The following is a 21,126-nucleotide window of genomic DNA, read 5'->3' as shown; positions in this document are numbered from 1 at the left end:
CAAAGACAGAAGGAAAAAAAACCAAACCATGAGCAGTTCTATGGGTTAGGTGCTGACAAGTAGGTAGAGAGGGAGATGTTAGGGAGATAATTAGATAGTTGCCCAAGCACGGGCAGACTTGTGGCAGCTGCTTAAGCCATGTCTCTCTTTTGAGTTCTTGCAAGTGTCTTCTGTACTTGGGCTGCAGTGTGTGGCAAATGAAGGAATTTTACTTGAAATCATAGGGAGGACTGGCAGTTTTGCATCATTCTCTCCTGAATGCAGTGTGTGCCTGCAGAATGCCACAGACCCCTTCGTTCTCCTGTTTCCTTTCTGTGTGGAGGAGGAATGGAGTTGTTGATTGATTTGTGGTGCTTTCATGTGCAGACGTGAACTTTGGGATTTTGGCCTGTATGGAAGCAAGTCCTGCCATTACATTCGCTCTACTTTTCCTGTTTTCAGTGCCATTGTTTTGGAGCAGCTCCTAGGGCTGTTTGTTTCAGATACATGGCCTCTTCCCCTCTCTGCTCACTTGGACCAGGGCTGCTAATCAGTGCTATCAAAAGAGATCTGAGCAGATCTTTGATTCACCACCTTCCACTTCCTAGAATTATTGTTGTGCTTGCTTGTAACTGGAAGGATTTGTTCCTTCCAGACACTTGGTATTGCTTTTTTAAGTGCAAGGTCACTTCTACAGCACTGGTTTTCATCCAGCTCCACTACTGCTTGGAAAGCATTCTCCAATAGTTGTTTGGCCTTTGGAGTGAGTTTGCCCCAGTCTATTGCCAGTGGACATCTGGATCAGAACCACGGCTGGCATTGACTGGCCCCCTTGACAGTAGTCTTGGCAAAGAAGCCAGGGCTTGAACAAACCGTTAGATAATTAGAAGCTACTGCAGTGACTTGCAATCAAAGAGCCTAAAGAAATGGATGCAGAGGGTCCTCTTGCACGCCTTGAAGTAATAACTCCAAAGGAGTAAAACTGGCTCTGAAAATGTTTCCTTTTCTCTGAGAGACACCCCTGGGTGTATTGCAAGATTTTGCTGAGTTTCCTGACCAGCTGCTTTGTACTCCTGGCGGGGCTTGCAAAGCCAGGAGGCCTATAGGAGACAGGCCTGGATCTTTCTGTGGCTTGTTCACCATCCATATAATGGTTAAATGTTTCCATTGCAGAGCCTTTTATTGCTAGTTGAGGAAACAGAGGGAATGTAGCTGGACTCTCAGAATCTAGACAGCATGGCAGGGATGGCAGCTAGACAAAGCTGCTCTTTCTCCAGATTGCTCTTCAGGGCTTTTGGATAACAGGTCAGTCAGTGCCAGCTGCATGGTGCAGTTTTTGCAAAGAAACTGCAGAACTTTTGGAAAATTTTTGAGTGTATCAAGAAGGGAAATGTAATCCTACCTCCTGACTCCAGCTTCAGATGCTATAACTCTAAAGTTTAAGCTGAAATTTAAGATCTCTTCTCTCTGTTCTCCAGGTTGAGCACAAAAGAGTGGAGACTTTTATAAGTCTGAAAATCTGACATTGAAGTTGTTCTTCTAAGGAAACAAAGGGAGTGGGAATTGATCACAGCATTTGTATTCAACGTTTTCAATTTTGCAACAGCAACCTTTTCCATTTCCCCACTTCTCTATTGCTCTCCTGTGAAACTGAACAAGATTCACAGCTGTGCCTATACACTTACAGCATTTTGAAACTAACACTGTACAGTGAAGCTGGATTTTCTTTAAATATTTCCTCTTAATGAAGAGATTCCTAACCAGAGGTGTTTGTGTCCTTTGCTTGCTGCTCATCTGATCAATTGTGGTGAAAAATAAAGTCACTAGTCAACAACAGCCTTTGTGTGAATGGCCCTGAATGAGGCTTTGGAGTAGAGTGTTTTAAGCCTTCCTCTTCAAAATCAGAGCCTGTGCTGTGTTAGCACCATTTCACAGTCCAGAATCAGTTTGAACAAACTAAGCAGCTTATTACTGTTTGGTAACATGCAGAAATCCTAATCCAGATAGAGACCTGACTAACAGGCTCAAAACTTATTGGGAATCAAAGGTCAGGACATTTGTGTGAATTATGAATTGATAAACAAATGATAAATGTTAAGAACAAGAGTCTTCCTGCTTCAGGGTGGGCAATAGGCACTTGCTAGAGGTAGTTCAGATGAGGCTGCCTGGTGACTGCTCTCCAAGGAGATTCTTGTTCAAGCAGCAGGCGCTGACAGTGTAGGAGAGGACAGGGGACTGGGAAGAACATGGCTATTCCTCCGCTTGATGGTACACAGGCTGCCTGAGGACAAGTTTCTTGCCCCAAGTGCCTCCTTTGGGTGAGGAGGGAGGACTGGCTATGGGATTTGAATCCTTGCTGGCAAGTGTACACAGAGGTGGAATTAAATCCCTCTTGCATCCAAACTGTACTTTAAGAACTTGATTCAACCCTCCACCAAAGAGGGACAATAACACACTAGTACATTTTCTGCCCATGACAATAAAATTCTATGCTTTTGTTTTAAAGAGAACTTTCATTCTTTTCCTCATGCTATATCTGTCACCCAGAAGTAGGTGTCAACAAGTAGGCCTGGCCATCAGTGTTATCTACATTCCTTAGATCATTCTGTCTAGAAGGTTGTCCTTGCTAGAAGACTGTATTGAAACCTGCTTGTGTTTGATGGAAGAGAAATTTACTTAAAAATGTGAGAAATAGTACTGTCCCAAGTATGGCTCTAGGACACTGTTGTTCAGAAAAGCAGGATGTGGCAATGAAAAACTTTTTTTTTCTACTATGAATTAGTGCGTCTGCAATCTTTAGCAATGTGTCTATTAAGCTAGGCATTGGCTATAGAAATGGAATAGCACCTTGTCACTATGGTTGTGCTGCCTTTCAAGGGGGTTGAGAAGAAGGTGGTAATTATCGGGTGATACGTGAGCATCAGATCAATTCTGTGGAAGTGGGCATTTTGAAACATTACTTACTTGTACACTTCATCAATTGAAAAGCACTGTGTTTGGCTGACACCAGTTGTACTATACACTCTGGTAGCTCCCAATCATTCCTCCAAGCATGGAGTACCTGTGATAATCTTTTTATTTCATCCTATTGCCTTTCAGCCCCTCAGCCTCCAAATACTTGTGCCTTTCCATATGGTATGCTGGAAATGCTCTTTCCAAACTTCTTTACCAAGCTCCTTTGAATGTTTGTGATCACTCTCAACACTCACGTCTTCTTAGAAAGCCATTAATGTAGGATGTTGATGTTCTACATGGAAATGGAAATAATGACTCAACTGCAGTTTATTACTACTCTCCGAATCTTCTCTATGTTCCCTTTTTTCCCTTCCCATCATTTTATATATGTTCATGACCTTATTAATTGGGTATTGCTGACTTGAGAAATTGTGCTTCCTCCTGGAGAAAGATTGCACCTTTGCCTGTTTCAGTGACAAAGCTAGAAAGACAGGCAAAGTAAATAAAGCATAATGCCCAATATGAGATTATAATTAATAATGAAGTTCCTTCTTTGCTGCTTCAGCACTCTTTTCCTTGGGTTTCCACAGCATCTTCTGCGATGCCGAAGGTCAGGCACCAGCGCTCACAAAATAATGCTGCCAGCCATAACCTCACCAGCCCCTTCTAAAACTCAGTCTAAAGCCAGCTAAGAAAGGGTGTTTTGGGGCTACAAATACAAGGTTCTTGTGCCTCCTTCTCCTGCTATTGTCATCTCCCCTGGCTAACCAGCCATCTCTAAGCTTATTCCTCCCTTGCTGAGTGACTGCTGGACCTTTCTTTTTCTTCTGTTTTCATGTCACTGTCCTCATGCTGCCACTTCAGTGCAGTGCCATGGAGAGAGAGGTTTCTTTTGCTATTTGGAGCACTTCCTGGCCAGTTGCAGCCTTTTTAAGGCAGTTAAAGTGGCCTGTAAATCATACATTGCAAGATGTCTTCATCAATTTTATGTTTTATTAACCCCACAGCCTCTAGCATGCTCTCAACTTTATATAGAGATCACAAATGATATACTAAAGATACAAAGGCTGGGGCTGATCTTGAAATGTTCCATCTACATGGTTGTTTTCTCCCCACTTCCTTTTAGTTTTAGGGGTTCCTTGTGCCTGAAAAATATATATTAACACCATCACCTCCTGCTGTTTGATGTCTGAATGTTTTGGCAGTAGTTTGAAGTGCAGTTTTCTACCTGCATCAGTCCTGTGCTACATTTATTTCCTTTGCTGATAGTTTTGACTGAAATAGAAACTGCTAATGGATTTCTCCAAAGGGAAGACTTCCCGCTCCACATAATCACCTCCCAAAATGAATATCACATTTGTTGTTACAGTGACCTATGATAGAGACATTCTTTTTGCTTTAATTGGTGGTCTATAACAAGGGAGTTAAACAGATTTCAGGACTGTAGTTCAAACGGGTATTTGAGTGATGGAAATCCAATGAGAAACTCTGACTGTCCGTGAGTTCTTGGGGAAAGGTCACTGTTGGCATAACTTCTCTTCAGCACTCAAAGGACTGCAGTGACAGAGCTTGCCAGATTTCAAGATTCTAGTTTAGAGAAAATATGGAACTACGTTTAGGAATGGTGTATCTAAATCAGCCAAGCAAGACAGAGGAGTTCATGGTGCTTGCCTGAAGTCACAAAGAAGGTCAGAATCGGAGATGGAGTATTGGGACTGCAGGCTTTTGCTCAGGCTGTGTGCTTCCGGTATAGAAATGTGTGACCTGTCCAATCTTGTCTCCATGGGGCAGTGTTAATATGACTAGCAAATGCTTCAGAGTTCTCAGCAAACTGCTACTGGGGACCTCTAACTGGGCAAAATCTGTACCATCCAACCCTACTGAAGCTAACTGCAAGCTGAAAGATTTGATGATCGTATTGTTATCTATATTATATTCCACCATGAAAAGGATTAAAATATTATCTTATCACACCTGATCCTCTGAAATACTACCAGGCATTTGAACAACATCATTCTTTGTGCATGTAGAATATTTTTCTCACATGGATCTTGCTGATTTCCCCTCATTCTAGATTCTCTCTGCTGATTGTCACATATCATTTCAAGAGCTAACCCCATCTCTGACTGCAGCTATTCGTTATCAGCCCGTTTGCCTTTACCACTTCCATTTGTAATTTAAACACCCCAATTTAATAGGTTTGTCTCATTATTTTGATTAATCATATTAACTCATATTAATTAAGAGATGGATTTAGGTAATGACAGAGGTTAATGGAGTCAGTTTTCACTTTCCCCTGGTTTTTCAGAGAAGGGGGACACAGGGGTAGGAGGGGAAAATAAAAAGAGAGACTAGAAAGAATGAAAAAGAGAAACTGTTGGGGGGGAAATCTCAGTTAGCAATCAGAAATTCCCTGCTAATTGAATGTCTGATTTTATTAATGATGAAATTTATAAAGGTCCTTAAGAAAAGAAAAGAATTTAGCCAGTTCAGCAGTTAAGTGTGAATATTAACTAACTCCAAGATAAAAGTTTAAATATCCATTTTCTTTTCTTTTCTCTAGTTCTTTAAATAAAAAGCTCTCTTTGACACTTCATCCCATTAGAGCTTTAGTTTCCTTTGCCATCCATTGCTAAATGGCTGGAGCCTGTGCAGAGAATGTAATGTCCTGGATGGTTTAAGAAATGCTGACCTTGGAGGGCAAGAAGTTAATACACGGATCATCATAGTGCTTATTTTCCTTGATGCTTGCTCTCTGATGATGCTTTGGTAAGTGGAAGAAGGTTTCCAGCTCTGCCCTATGCTCTGTCTTTACTCTACCACGCTTGTTTCCCTGAGGCTCAAGAAAAAACGAACTGCAAACAGAGTGTGAGATTCAGACTGAACTTTGTGTTGGTGCTGTGGGCTGCATTTCCATCTCAACAAAGGCATGGTGAATCCTTTGCTTATCGAAGTCCCTCCATGACAGGGTCTCATGGTTATTACTCCTGGGCATGTCCAGCAGCAGACTGCTCCTAATTTGTCTCTTTTTCCTTATTTGTAGTAATGCTATATAGGCATAAAATCCCATTTGAGGAGAGGAACTCTTTATAGCCCTACTGCCCTCATGCAAATGACAGCATGAGGGCAAGTCAGTGGAAAGCTCTTTCATCCTGTACTCTATGACACCTCAACTGACCTGCTTCAATGAACATTTGAACAGAAAGCCATTTTGGAGCTGTAGCTGGTTGGTAGTGAATTGTGGGGTAACTGTGCAAGACACCAGAGTAAGCAGTTAACCTTTCTCCTTACCAGAAAAGAAGATTCTTGTGACAATGGTAACATGGTGTACAAAATAAAGGGAGGTAACTGTACAGGAAGAAAAACTGTTATTCAAACCCTAAATTAACAAATATGAGCAAGGTGTTTGTATAAATTGTCACAAATCTAAATCAAAAAGCATTAGAACAGGAAAGCTGTTTTGTAAACAAACTTACAAAAAAAAATTTAATTGTGAGGGAACTTGACATCTTTGTATATACTCTTCCAGTAAATGTTGCTGTTGAAATGTAGTACTCTCAGGCGACTCGTGAAAGGTAGACACTAATGTTTGTAAGACCATGTTCTAATTTGAAGTGTAGTGCACTATCAGCCCAAAGATTATTTGGCAATAAATTACAAAGAAAAGCACCAAGAAAATGGTGAACATTTCCTGTGAGGTATTTGGGGAAATATTCTTTAAGTGTGACCAACTGTAGTCATTGTATTTATGTTAACTCAGTAGAATATGTTGCCTGTGGAAGGACACACAGTACCTCTTGACTATCCAGATTTCGTGACTGCAGTACGGTCCCTTGCTCTCAGCTACTTTAAGCTAAAGTCTGCAACATAGACAGTCTCATGTGAGTTTTTAATTTCATCCAACTGCAATCTTTACACCTAACTTGACTGCCACTCAGAAGGAATTTTAATACAAACTCCAGAAGCTGATTACTTTTCGGTGATCTGTGATTAAAATAGCAGAAGTCTAAAGTGGCATTTTTCCATAATCAGTATTTCAGAGTGGATGAATGAAACAAATTTCAGTTCAAAAGGCACTAGAGCAGTTGAAATCTGATAAGACTGACTGACCTTTTTGTGACTTTGATGAGAACATCAAAAAACAATTTTGCTTTTGCAATGATGTTTTATACCAGGTAGAAATATACCACATTTCAAGATTGTTGGCAACTTGAGAATGTTGACAGTCTGTTTCTATGATGTTAGAAAACACTATAAAAGTAACATCCTTTTTTTGTTGTTCTTTTGTTTTATCTTTGCTTAATATAAGCAACTAGGGAATGATTTCTGTGCAAAATGACAGTTGACCTGAACAGTGGAGAACTATGAATTTGAAAGATGCAGTCAGCATTCCCAGTCTAGTATCTTTTGGCTTGCATATAGAAGTATAAGCATGTAGGACTTGCATTTGAAAAGTACAAGGCTCAGAAGAGAGTGAATTCTAGGCGTGTAACATTAAGGGACTTCGCAAATAGATGACTGGAAGCGTCTAAATGCCGCCTGACATTATGAAATGACCCAACAAAATTTTACTAAATTGGGAATTAGAACAATATGACTGGCAGCGTGTTTTTGTTCAGAGAGCTAAGGTCTTGTTCAAGCAGGGAAAGCCTCTCAGGCAGACTTTGTCTCTGTGGAGTCTCCCTGCACGCTTACCAACCCATCACAGCTGCCTCTCTACCTGGAGTATTCCTAAAACTCTAGCCTCTGAAATCCTGCTTTTCCTTGAAGAATTCTCATTTTATTAAAAGCATGCAAAGCTTTTATCTCTACAGAAAAGCTTGAAACAGTAGAATGTTAAAAGCTCAGAAAATGTAAAAGCCTGATAGGAAAATCCAATACATGTATATGCATATATATATATATATATAAAAATGTATATATGAGACAACAATACCTCATGATGTTTTAAGACAGTTTGGGGATTATTTTGGAACCTGACTCAAATTTGAAGTCTCTCATTTTGCAAAACTGTCAATGATTTCATTGAGGTTTCAGATGGACAGAGGACACCAGATACAACATTTTCATTGCAGGATTGGGAGGACTGTACTGCTCCTTTTTGGAGACTTTTAGTGGATACTGTTTGAATTAATATGTTTCTAAAGGGCAAGTTTGAATGAAAGAGATTGACTTTAATGTTTATAGTTTTTTTTTTCATACTCCTTCATTTAAGTTCGTGGTACAGATTTTTTTTTTATTAGCAGTAGACATACAACCAGAGATTTGCATGCTGTGAGGAAGTACTAAATAGGCAAAAGGAGATTGTAATACTAGCCTCTGACTAAAAATAAAGATTAAAAAAAATAACAGCACAGAAAAATTGTGTAGATACAATATTTTTCTCAAAAAACGCCACAGTAGTTTAATTCTGATTTTACTTGTGTTGAATTTACACCAGACAAAAGTCAATGGAGTTGCTTCACAGTGTACAGTAGCATGAGGTTAGAACTGAGTCCTGTATCTTAAAATATTACATGTAAGTATATACACACTTCTTTGTGGGTGCACTGTATCTCTTTGTCTATGCATATTCAAGTGTATATATTTCACAGTTGCTGTCTGCATCATTCACTTCCAAAACCAGCACACATTCTTTTTCATAACTTTTTGTTCTATTACAATATTAATGGGACTATCAATGGGAAAGGACAAGAAAAGCATTTTTAATGTTTGTCTGACAGTTGCAAATTTCACTTGAGGTTGTTTACTGGGATCTGATGGTTGGCAAAGAGGAGTAGGAAAGGCAGCAAGATGAATGGGATCACAGGAAGAAGAGATGTATTTATGGGTCCTCTTAGCACCACCTAAGAGTAATAAAAAGTCCTGTCTTACCCCTCCTTTACCAAGTCTTAAGTTTTAAATAGCAAAAAATGAGGGATTGTTTTAATTAATTTCTATTTAATCCAGGTGGCCTGTTCAAAGTGATACACTGCATGCAGGTATGTGAAAACTAGATGAAGGTCTGTCCTGGTTTCAGCTGGGATAGAGTTAATTTTCTTTCTAGTAGCTGGTATAGTGCTATGTTTTGGGTTCAGTATGAGAAGAATGTTGATACACTGATGTTTTTTGTTGTTGCCAAGTAGTGTTTATACTGAGTCAAGGATTTTTCAGCTTCTCATGCCCAGCCGGCAAGAAGGCTGGAGGGGCACAGGAAGTTGGGAGGGGACACAGCCAGGGCAGCTGACCCAAACTGGCCAAAGGGGTATCCCATACCATGTGATGTCATGCCCAGTATATAAACTGGGGGGAGGGGGGGGGCGGGGGGATTGCCACTTGGGAACTAACTGGGCATCGGTCGGTGAGTGGTGAGCAATTGTGTTGAGCATCACTGGTTTTGTATATTCCAATTATTTTATTATTATTATTATTAATATTATTGTCATTTTATTATTATTATCATTATTATTTTATTCCTTTTTGTCCTATTAAACTGTCTTTATTTCAACCCACAAGTTTTAATTTTTTCCTGATTCTCTCTCCCATCCCACTGCGGGATAGGTGAGAGTGAGCAGCTGTGTGGTGCTTAGTTGCTGGCTGGGGTTAAACCACGACAAGGTTTCAGTGTATATGTTTATTCTCATCCAACATATTTTCCCTAGTGGGGAAAATGCCTGAAAGTAAGAGAGAGTTTGTGGACTTGTGGATGAACCTGCAATGTGATGTCAAACTGTGTACCAAATTGCTGTTGGAGTTTGCCTTTTTTGACCTTCAGTTCTAGGACTATCCTGAGTGAGGCTTATTTGTTATGGGGAGAGCTGAACCTTTTTCCAATTTTGCTCTGCAGTTTTACAGACCCTAAGTTTTACACATCTGGGCACTGCACCTCCAGATTCTCTGTGCTGTAAACATCATCTCAGACAAAAAACAAAACCAAACAAAACCAACAAACAATCTTGGAATTCTGCTCTTCTTTTTAAGTCCTGCTTTAAAATGTTTAAGTATCAGTTTTTCAACTAGAAATGCAGAGAGTCTAACTTTTCACCAGCCAGTATTTAAGAACAGAATAAAAAATTTATCGACTATAGATAACACAAAAATGGTAGAATGATAGCCTAAGAGTATTGTGTTCAGCTCTGGTCATCTCTGTCACAGATTAATGCAGAAATAGAAGCATTTCAGAGCTAGGTAGCAGGCTGAGTTGTTTGGAAAAACAGGCTGTTTCATCTGAGGGAAAATGTTTGGAGAATAGCATGGAAGTGTAAGCGGAAGGTTTAATTTTCCATGCAAAATGAAATCCAAATTAACTGGCTATGTAGATTTGAACTGTTAAATGGTTCTTCCTGGGTATTACAGCTCATGTGCTTCTCTTTCTGTTTTTCTCACTAGGCTGGGCTTTTTTGGTGGATTATGTCTCCTTTGATGTACCTTGACAGCCCCACTGAGAAGCTTTGGTGAGGACTTAGACCACCACTACAGAGCACTGTGGCAGATCTTTTTTTTTAAATGAAAAATATTAAGTTTCAACAGGAAGCAGAAACATTCCCCTAAATCGTAATTATGTCAAAGGTAATTAATTTGGGGGAAGGCTTGCAAGAACTTTCAGTTGTCAGTATGTAAAATAATAATTGTCATAGTACATGAATTCTTATTGTGTTTTGAAATATCAGAGTGACGAAACAATAAATTTGGAAAGGGGCAGATACAAAATCCTTGGAAAGGAAATCAAACAGCTATACAAAATGGTGTTCTCAGCTGTAATGGATGGCTTCTACCATTTGCTGTCTTTTGGCAAACCAATTCTCAGCCAGAGCTAGACTGCTTTGTCCTGCGCTAGATAGTGGGTTAGAAATACATGTTTCACAGGTAGTGCACAGGAAAGACAGCTTGGATGGGTAAAGAGGGAATTTGCCAATGAACCAGTCAACCAAACCAGTGACCTCTCCGAGATGCTTTTGTGAGCCTGCCTGATCTGTGAGCATTTGGGCCAGATGGTTTTGGTAGGGACTTTCTTTTCTGGCATATGGTCCTGCCTTTTCTGGATCCCTCTCTTCCCCTTTCTGTGGGCTGGGGAGAGCCGTGCAGGTGGACAGCATATAGTCATGCATGCAGTCCAGCTCCTTTGAAAACTGTCTTGTGGGAGTGAGGGAGGAGGTGAGAAAAATGCTTCATTGCTGCTTCTGCTGGGAATCCTGGAGAGACACAGACATCGGCGGAGTCCACACATCACTGACTGGTAACTCCACTCACTTTTTATCAATTACCAGGAATAATTTCTATTCAGTATTAGGTTTGGGTTAATTACAGTTAGGTTCCTTTCAGTAGTTAGGTTAATTACAGTTGGGTATTCTCTGTTGTCACTGCCCCCAAAAGAGGGGTCTGATCCTGGTCCTGTTTCCTGCCTGCAAAATCCAAATTTGAACTGGAACTAAGGCAGTCTGGACCAGTGCTTTATTAAAAAGCCAATGGAGCAGCAACTGTGTTGCACATGCCTTCATTGCCTAAGGCTTCCACAGGACTTTTAAAGCAATCTAGATTTGGTGTGTCCCTGCTCAGAGACACTCCTGTGCACTTTACACAACAGGCAGTATAGGCTTAGCTATTCACTTACCTCTGGGCTCCACATGCAGATCTTGCCTACGGTGCCACGGCTGGCTGGCTGCCTTAAAAGCTGGAGCCTCCTTATTTGGAAGGCCTCTGCAGGGAAAGAAGAGTCCTACCCTTCAATTTAATAGTGAAATTGTTGGTGCAGTATCCGCACATGTATTAACTGACTGCTAGGGCTAAAACCACTATAATTTCTCCCAAGTTTGCTGCAAACTGGCCTTTGGATTCCAGTTCTTTGTCATGCAACAGCCTCAGCAAGCTACCACCATAAAAGTAGAGTCAGCAGGGCCTTTATCTCTGGCATGCAACTGTCTACATTCTCAGTCCCAATCATTGCATCTTTCTAAGCTGATTCTTCTGGGAAGGAGCTAGTGTGTCCCTTGGTCATGAACACAGCCATGTGCACAGGGGATAGCCTCATCTATTGGGCTAAGCATTAAACTGAAAGCCCAGGACCTGTGTCTTTAGATACCACTTTTAGTGCCATCAAGTCCCTTAACTTCACTCTCCCAGCTTCTTCCTCTGGGGAAAGGAATTCAGCACCCTCTTGCAAGGCAGGGGCTGATGAGTGCAGCTGATAGACTGTCAGAGTGAGGGGAAATGGAGGAGGCTTGTTTCTCCCTCCTGGCTGCACCTGATTCTATTTAGGGCGTTTGTGGTAAAAAGCCCTGTTTGGGGGGAAAGGATCCCTTATAGTGAGGGTGGTGAATTTTTGGTTGTCTCTGGAAAAAAGCTCTGTGGAAGTGCTTTCAAAAGTTGCCTTTATGGAAGAAGATAATAGATAAGGAAAATGGAGAACTGTTACTTGCTGAATTCTACTATACTAGAACAAGGCAGTGCTTCACAGAGCTGACAGGAGGTTGGTTTAAAGCAGGTAAAGGAAAGAGGTTCTGTGCCTGGCTGCTGGAGACTGTGGTACCTGAGAGCACTAGCATGTTCAAAGAGGGACTAACCAAAAATTTGTGGACAACAGGCTCATTAAATGGGAGCTAAAGAGAACATGAGGAGGTACTGCTGCATGTCACAGCTCTGAAGGAAGAAAGGTGCCACCAGAGGAGGATTTAGGAGTGATAGTACACAATGCTGCTTATCTTGCTTTGTTTTGGAGTGTTGTGCGTGACAGAAAACTGGTAGTGGCAGGACTAAATGTGAGGTGACCTGAGGACAGAATTACCAGAAGAGCTTGTGATCCCCGGAGCCTGCACAGATTTTAAGTGAAAACAAATATCTCTACTGGCCATGAGGGAGGTGTAGCACCCAGTGAGTTGTTTCCCCGGGGTGATACCAACTGACTTACTTATTATTTATCTGCTGAAATTCTCCTTAGCATATCTCAGGATGGCTGGCGGATGCAACTGGACAGACACCAATAGCATCCCTCTGTGGAAAAGTATCTTCAACAATGCTATGTGTGCACCAAGCCTACAGCTTGCTCTGTGGCTCAGGAGGTTGGGGGCAGACTGTGTGCTTTCTGCCTCTCCTGCTTTTTAAAAAGTCCGTTGAGCAATAAGTATTGATGTGCAATAAGCTCTGCTGAGCATGCTGGCAGCAATGATTCCCGAGTGACATGATCACAGATGGCACCTACTCAAGCTTCATGCTTATCCCGGAAGTTTGTTTCACAGGATCATCCCAAGGTGCTGAGAACAGCTATGTTGTTACATGCAGGAATATTATTACAGTCCCTTCATAGGTATCCATGATGCTGAAAGTCACATGCCATCTGCTTGAGTGAAGCTCTGCTCTAACCCACCTTGATTCCATCTCCAGGTCATATACTGAAGTGGTAAAGGTGTTTGCTGTATTTCTTCTCTGTTTCTAAGCTAATGGCTTTCAGTTGTACCTATGTCTTATCAGAATGATCTTTGGTAGGAGACTGTGGAAATTTGGGGAGTTACATTTAATATATTTCTGGTTACCTTTATTCATGTTCATAAAATACTTCGCAGGCATTTATAGTGTAACTTCAGATGATGTTCCTAAAGTAAGGAAGTGTTGCATCTAGCTTGAAGGTAGGGAAGTAAAAGGAGGCAAAGGGATTTGCCCAGGTCTGCAGATAGAGTCACTAGGCATTAACATCTCAAGTCTGGTGCCTGCCTTTGTGCCCTAAAATGTGACTACATTGCTGATAGACTGGGCAATCACTGAATAATAACTTTGCTATGCTGGGCAGTAATAAAGGAACTCTCATCTGTACCTATTGGGAAGACAGCACTGGAGAGAGGTGTGTGCATGATGGGAAATGGGTGGTCAACTGTGATTGACACCAACAAAGTTGTACAAACTAGTGAATAAGTCTCTAGGTTTCACTGGGTGCTACGTGAAGACCAGAGGGAAATACTCTCAAGTATCAAGTTGAATTTAGCAGTAAAAGTTGTTCTCAGTGGATGTTGTGGGTGACCAAAAATATAAATGAGTTTAGGTATTCAAGTCCTTTGATGGCTAATAAATGGAATGGTTTGAATACAGCCTTTGGCCTTATGAACTCCTTGAAAGACTGGGTGCTAGAAGAGTATACCTGGAGAAGGTGGATTCTTTCCCAAGCATCTGGTGCTAGCCATTGGTGAGACAGCATATTTGGTGTGATGGACCTTTGGTCTGTCTGTTTTTAGGAACTTGATAATGCACATTTTGCTATGACAATCAATGTAAGCTCTAATCTTGAGAATGATGGATAGTTAGTAATGTTAAAAGCTATTACAAGATCCTACAGCAACTCTTCCATTCCAGTCTTCCTTGCTCTGTCCTTGTGGCACTTTGTGCAAAAGTCCCGTTTCCAACAGTCTAACAAGTTAACTAGTACCAGGGCCTACGTGGGGAGCCCAGGTCCTGCTCACAGAATTGCTGCTAGGGACTTGCTGAACCTGTGATTATGCAAGTCTGTTCTGAACTAATACCCTGCACTGATCTTCAGCTATGCTGTGCTTGTGAGATTGCAGTGTTTCAGAGGTAGTTTAAGGCTGAGGTCCTTTCATGTTGATGCAAGAGCTAATGTTAACATTATTGTTCTAGAATTTGACAAATGTGTAAACTATATTTTGTGTTCTGCAAGTGCTGTTACTGCAATACTGTTCACTTTCTGTCCTGACTGTTGCTGCCTGAGTTGTGAAGTAACCGGACATATATCTGTTTTAGAGGTGACAGTGTTTTAAAGGGAGGTGAAATGATTCCTATATATGAATTCCAAGGTCTTTTTGAAATGAAACACTACCTGTGCCTAACAGTAGTAGATAACAAGCCTTCTTTCAAACTCCATTTGAGCAACAAAGGTGCTGCCATCTCAGTGTTTTGTATACATTTGTGAAGTAAACCAGTCAATATTTAGAAAAAGCACATATCCTCCATCAAAACTGTAAGACATAAAATGAAGCAACTGGGGGCAAAGCTTCCCCAGATCCTGTCCCTATTTTCAAAAATCCTAAATAAGTTTAAATTTGAAATCTGGTGTTCATTCATGGGCTAGGCTGGTAATATTCAGATTTGCTCCTGTGACTTACATGGCTGGGAAAGGAAGAAATTTTGGAGCATAGTGAAGTTTTTCCAGAAATCACACACCTCTTTTGCTGGTCTGCTTGGGAAGAATGCAAATGTGAGTGTGTTTCATGGTGATTGTCCAGGTGATAGCCTCTTCGGCATTCCAATGAATGGCCACCTGTCTGCCTGTAATAAATGATGGCTATAAAGGGAAGTGATCGCAGCCATGATACAGCCAGAGGCATTTGTTTATATTCTTATAATATGTATCAGATTGAATAGAAATTATCACTTACAATTGACAAATGGAGAGTGGAGGTAGTTGGTGGGTATGAGGAAGCTCAGCCAGAGCTGGGCCAGCTGCAAACTTTCTTCAGTGAAGGCTGTCTGCAGAATGCAGGTGTTGAGCCAGCCAGTGATTAATGGTGAAGCTGGAGGCTTGCTTGAGTTAATGATCCACATATCTTTGTATAGCAGCACAGAGTCGGTAAAGCCTCTTGTTGCCTCTCAGAAAGGATCCTGACGGGTAGAGGCTGCCATTTTGGGAGTGGAGTGTGTAATTAAGTAAATGGCGGCCAAAGCAGAGGAGTATTCTTGGGCATTTCTCCAGCAGAATAGTACTGACAAGTAGTGTTGCCCCTCACAGTTTAAGTGGTGTACAAGACCAGGATTGCTGAACCTAAGCAGAGCGCACCTGGCTGGATTCAGAAGTGCTATTACATGTTCCTGTAACGATATTACTCTTGTGTGAACAGGGGAAAGGGGTATTCCTTAGATCTCTTTCAGATCAAGAGTCTGCCTTATATGACTGCTTTCCTGAATGGCTGCTACAATTTCTCCCTCTTGTCTCTGCGCAGACACAGCACTTCTTCTGGATCAAGCAGCTGAGTATATCCAAGTGAGAAGCCTAAGAACTGATCGGGGGCTGGAGAGAGACCCAAGTGCATTCAATCTGCAAATAAACTGAATGTTTTAAGCTCCCACTAGCATTTGATCCTTTTTGGCAAGTCTTGGTAGGGATAATAGAACTAAAGAAAAATCTTGGACCAAAGATAGAAAAAAAATTTCTCAAGACAAGTGATACCGTCTCTGCTGCTTGGCATGAATTTAAAACTAGACTGGACAAATCTCTAGAAAATACGCATCTGGTAGAAGCGGTGAGCTATGTGCCCTCTCTGAACTATTTGTCAGGAGAGCTTTTTGGATTCTACGTGTGAAGACCTATTCCTGCAGATACCTGTAGTGATCTGCCATGTTCTTATTTGCTGTCTGAAGCTATTTGAAGGTGGGGTTGTTGAAAGAAATGAATTAGGAGTGGCTAAGAAAGCAAAATGCAGACAAGAGTGCTGCAGTACAGGTCAGGTCCATCCATTGTTCTTGCCTCACATTTTGATATGAAGGAATAAAAATAGCATCATAATCTGTAGATATTTTGTAGAAGATAAAATTATGGAACATGCCACAAGCTCTAGCAGAGAGTTTAATGTCCTCTCACCCACCTGTTCCCCTCTGAAAATGTTCCATATAGGCCCAGCCACCAAGAGTGTCTATCTGTGAGTCTATGGGATACAGAGCTAACTTGAGTGAAAGCTCCGTATGAGAGAGGCCTATCACATAGCTACTGCCAGGAGTGGCAATAGACTTGGTTATAAGCTGCCTTTGTGCTCTTCTTTCTGTTTACTAAAGTGCTGCCTTGTGCCTGGTAAGGGAGGCTACCCTCTAATTCTTGGAGTCTTGCCCTAAATCTGTCTTTTCAGTTTGGTAGAAAACATATGTCCCAAATCTCTGAGAACTCATTACTCCTGCTGGATGATAAGTTCAGGGAGTGCTGCCAGTCAACCCTGTGCAAGGACTTTCAACTTGGAAAGGAATGCTCGCTCTCTTAATTTTCTGCCCAGATACTGAATACTACTAGGGAAAGGGTAATACATGAGTTGGGTAATTCAAAACAACATTACAAAAAAGTGAAACATTTGAAAGAAACATCACTTTCTTCCTAATGTGTTAGCAATACCGATGGCTGTTACTTTAGGTTTCCCTACCAGCAGAGGAAGCTATTGGATACAAATGAACTCTCATTTTTCTTATGCTGCTAGCAACTAAAAGGCAAATGGCACTTTGTCTGGCTTGCATGGGACAGCAAACTGTTCTGACTGCAGACCCACTCACTTTTGCTTGCTTCCCTGTCTTAAATTTCATTTCACACTGTCATGTTTGTGCAGTGTGAAGGCTTCTCTCCAGAGATCTGGCTTAGATAGAACGTACTACTCTACTCACTGCTGCCTGGTCTTGTTAGGACAGACAGTTCCTTGCATAAGTTCATAAATCACATAGTGCATGATGTGATCAATACATCCCTTCCATACTGAAATGCCAATAGTCAGCTTGCCTGAGCAAGTAGGAGACCAAGCCTGGTACATATATACCTCAAATCCTGTTACGTCTATCAACATGCTGCTTTTAGGGATTTTGTCACAGATGCTGGCACTGTAAGTTCTCTAGAGCAGTAGTTTTGATGTGTTTCTGCTTGTGAAGCATCATTTAACAGTAGGACATTATTTTTATCCCTGTGCTCAGAATTATGTGCTTTTTTTTAGCTTTAATGTCACAGCTGTGGGCTTGTATTCCTAGTTCTGTCACTGACTCCTCTGTCCTGCAGAACTTGCTATTGGTCTCTGTGCTATAGTTTTTGATGGGACAGCAATACTTTCCTCTGAAATTGTTCCAAAGTCTTCAGGCAAGAAAGAACACCTAACCAATGTTTTGTGACTAAAACTGCTAGGCTGAATGATAAAGAAGAAACTAAAAAATCCCTTTGCTGGTTTCTTAATATCTATTCATTTGGAAAAATTAAACTGTTCTTCTTGTAAAGCTTACAAAAGCAGAACCTGACACTTGTTCTGAACCTGAAAGTCCTTACAGTAAGAAGAAAACTGTTTATTGCCTTAGCTTTACCACACTTTGTTTGTTACATTGACCAATTGTTGTCCTCTTTTAATCCAGAGAAGCACTGAATGATGTTTTAAGGGGCAATCTAAGGCAGTCTGAATTTATCCACTCAAGTCCACACGCTTTACTGAGAAGAGGAGGTGATGAACAAAGTACTTACAACTTTGCTTAGATAAATGCCACTTTGTCATGGTATCATAAATAAAGTCTGTGCAGTTGTAACAATTAAATTAGGTACTGGCAGCAATTAGGTGTTATCTCCTAAATATATTTGTTGGCAGGTGCTGACACATACCTATAATTGCAATGTGTGATGGGGTGGAAGAGATGTCTTTAAAAAAACCCCTAAAACAACAAAAACACATAACAAAACAATCAACCCCTCCTGTTCTTTGGTGGTTCACTTTCTCATGGAACATTATTGATCTGAAGGGCAGTGCTGTTGTATTCATCTGACTGTTATTTAAGTAATAACTTAATTTGCTGCAGCTTTAGTACAGCTGTGCTTACCCACTTTAAAGTTTGAGTATTATCTTCCATGTTATTTGTGCTGCTCTTGTAACTGAAGTTGAAAGTGTCTAATGCCATGTTCATTTGGGAACACTGACTTTTCATTCAGAGACACATTTGAGCTATGAAAACATTTAAAATGAAATACAAAGAAATAACAGACAGTGACAGCATATCTCAACAGTATATAGTGCTAAATGAATTAACTACTGTGAACTCATATTAGGAAAGTTATGGGAGATACAGGAGACCATGATATATAAAGATTATGTAGCTGCAACCTGGGTATTTTCATAGCTGCAAAGGCTTTCCCTCTAGCATAAATTGCTCTGTGTTGTGTGTGGGTTTTCTTTTTCCAACCAGGACTTCTGTATGTAGAATCCTGGCCTTTACTCCAGTCTGGAAGGTCCTCCCTATTTCATCAGCACAGATGTATGAAAAAAGCTGTGGAAAATGAGAGGAACTGAAAAGGATCGAATTAGTGTGTAGAGGATACAGTCAATGAAGCTAAAAGTAAGTGTGAGCTGATAAAAGCTGTTGCAGTGCTAGTGAGAAACAAGGGGCTGAGCATGGTTTCTCAGCATGCGTCCTAGAGGAGAGTATCTTAACTCTGCTTTTGGTAGGGAAACTTTGGATCTTTGTCCTCTCTATTCTCACTGACAAAATCTGTGGGAACTATGGCAGTATGAAGCAGCTGTAAAAGTTTGAACAAGAATTTATGTAGCTTTGTGTCCTGTTTGATGTGCACTATTGCACACTTCTGAGAAGAACGGCAGTGTTCGGTAATCCAGAAGTTTCGGGCCTTCCTGAGGTAAAGGTTTTCTATTAGCTACTGTGATGAAAGGTCCTTACAGAGACCTTTGTAAGCCCAGGCTGAACTACATTTAGCAAAGCAAGAGGGGGAGGAGTGTGAATTACACCTTCTCTTGATCCCTGAAACATACACTGTGTAACTAAAATACCTTCAGACAGCTCCAGAGTAGCTTGTAGGGCAGCTTGTAGGGCCCTGGCTGTTCTGATGAACTCAGATTAAAAATGTAAAGCTCATCTTTAAAATAGGTGAGAAGGAGTTCAGTGAAACCTTGTGACCTGAAAGAAGGGAGGACCAGAAAATACCACCTGTACGGGACATTTTTTCAGACCAGAAGAGTTCTTGTTTGTTTGGTATAAGGTTTGCATCACAGGAGGAACTTGTTCTCACTCCATAAATGAGTGATTACTTGTCTTGTTATGGAGAGTAAATATAGCCTTGTTAATATGATTGCAAAGAGCCCTGCCACCATCTTAATGAAAATTTTGGATTCAATTATACCAAGGACCCTCCAAATTTTACAGCTTTTTCAGAGCCCATGGCACTCTCAGTTCCTATATGAAACAGAACTGACTGTAGCTACCTGACTTCCTTGCTCAGCACAAGGTGATGAGGCTTGGAGTATGAAGAAACATTTATGGGTGAGTGACTGGGCTGAAGATGTACAGTGGAGAAGGGATAATGCCTTAGATGCAGTACAGGAGCCTGCAGACTGTTCTTGGTTGTGCATGTTATAAGCCCAAAGAGGAACAGGCTGTGCACAATCTAACCAACTCTCAACACGCTCAGCCACAGATTCCTGGCAAGCTGATGCTATTTAGAAATAATGCTGGCATCTATTTTGAAGAAAAAATAAATTAGAAAGCCATTACTTGTTAGACAAAGTGATAAAAGCCCTAACATAATGTATGGGATTTCCTCTTTCTTACAGGTTTACTGTTTGCTCTCTCTTCCCTACCTTTTAAGGAGAATCAGGGATTTGAGTTGTTCGTTGGGTTTTGCATGTGTGCTGTTGTCCCCTTCTGGCTCTTTCCCCACTGGCTGGTTTCTCTTCTCTGTATCTGGGCCTTCCAGGCTGATATACACCTGCAGCATGAATGTGAAGGTGTGCAGCTCTGGCACAAGGCCATCCCCTTTCCCCTCTTCACCCCCACAGCATGTGCCAAATATGTTAAGAATCGGTCAAGAGGACTGCTACAAAAATAATAGCACTGGCATTACCTCTGCTCCTCCTACTCCCTTAGGGCTCCCTGTGCAGCATTTATGCATTGTTGTTAACAGGATGGTGATCCTACCTCCCTCTATGGTGCTTGGAAAAATGGTCCCACTAAGTGATGTCAGACTTCTATCTCACTCTTGAGGGTTTTTTTGCCCTCCCACTGTCTCACCTGTGCACTTGTTCTCAAATTCAATCTAGAAGATGACCTCTGTGTTTTGCTCCATTGTGGTGGGTAGGGCACACAGGTACCCTGCAGCACTGATGTTCTCTTTCCTTTCTTTCCCCATCCTCAAACAGGACTGATGGCAGTTCCCTCTAGAGTACATCAGTGCTGCCCCTACCCTGGACTGCTGGATAGGAATGAGAGGTATAACATCTCTGGTCTTCCTGTAACAAACAGTTTTGCCCCATGTGAGGGGTGTGTCCCATAACAGTATATCTCAACATATTCTTAGTGCATAATTATGCTCTGGAGCTGACTTTTAATAGTGATAATTACCTTCCCTGTAGTTTTCCACTAAGGAGCCACCACATGCTTTACATGGGTTAATAAATTAAGTAGCCCATGTGTCCTCGGTCTCTCTCATTATGCTTGTTCCAAGGGGATGAAGGAAACTAAGCATTATGATGGGAATTGACAACA

At 41.2% G+C, this 21,126-nt stretch overlaps 1 long non-coding RNA gene across 1 annotated transcript in view; it reads left to right on the top strand.

The window, feature by feature from the left end:
* LOC128139825 (uncharacterized) overlaps positions 1 to 21,126 on the top strand; it is a 119,469-nt gene that overhangs the window by 52,442 nt on the left and 45,901 nt on the right. The window contains exon 3 of the long non-coding RNA XR_008234522.1: positions 10,303 to 10,482. This is a non-coding gene — a long non-coding RNA (uncharacterized LOC128139825). The remainder of the gene's footprint in view (positions 1 to 10,302; positions 10,483 to 21,126) is intronic.

This window comes from Harpia harpyja, chromosome 3 (assembly GCF_026419915.1).
Source record: "Harpia harpyja isolate bHarHar1 chromosome 3, bHarHar1 primary haplotype, whole genome shotgun sequence".
NCBI lineage: Eukaryota > Metazoa > Chordata > Aves > Accipitriformes > Accipitridae > Harpia > Harpia harpyja.
The sequence above is the reverse complement of the archived record's forward strand: the minus strand, read 5'-3'. Positions and strand labels throughout refer to the sequence as shown.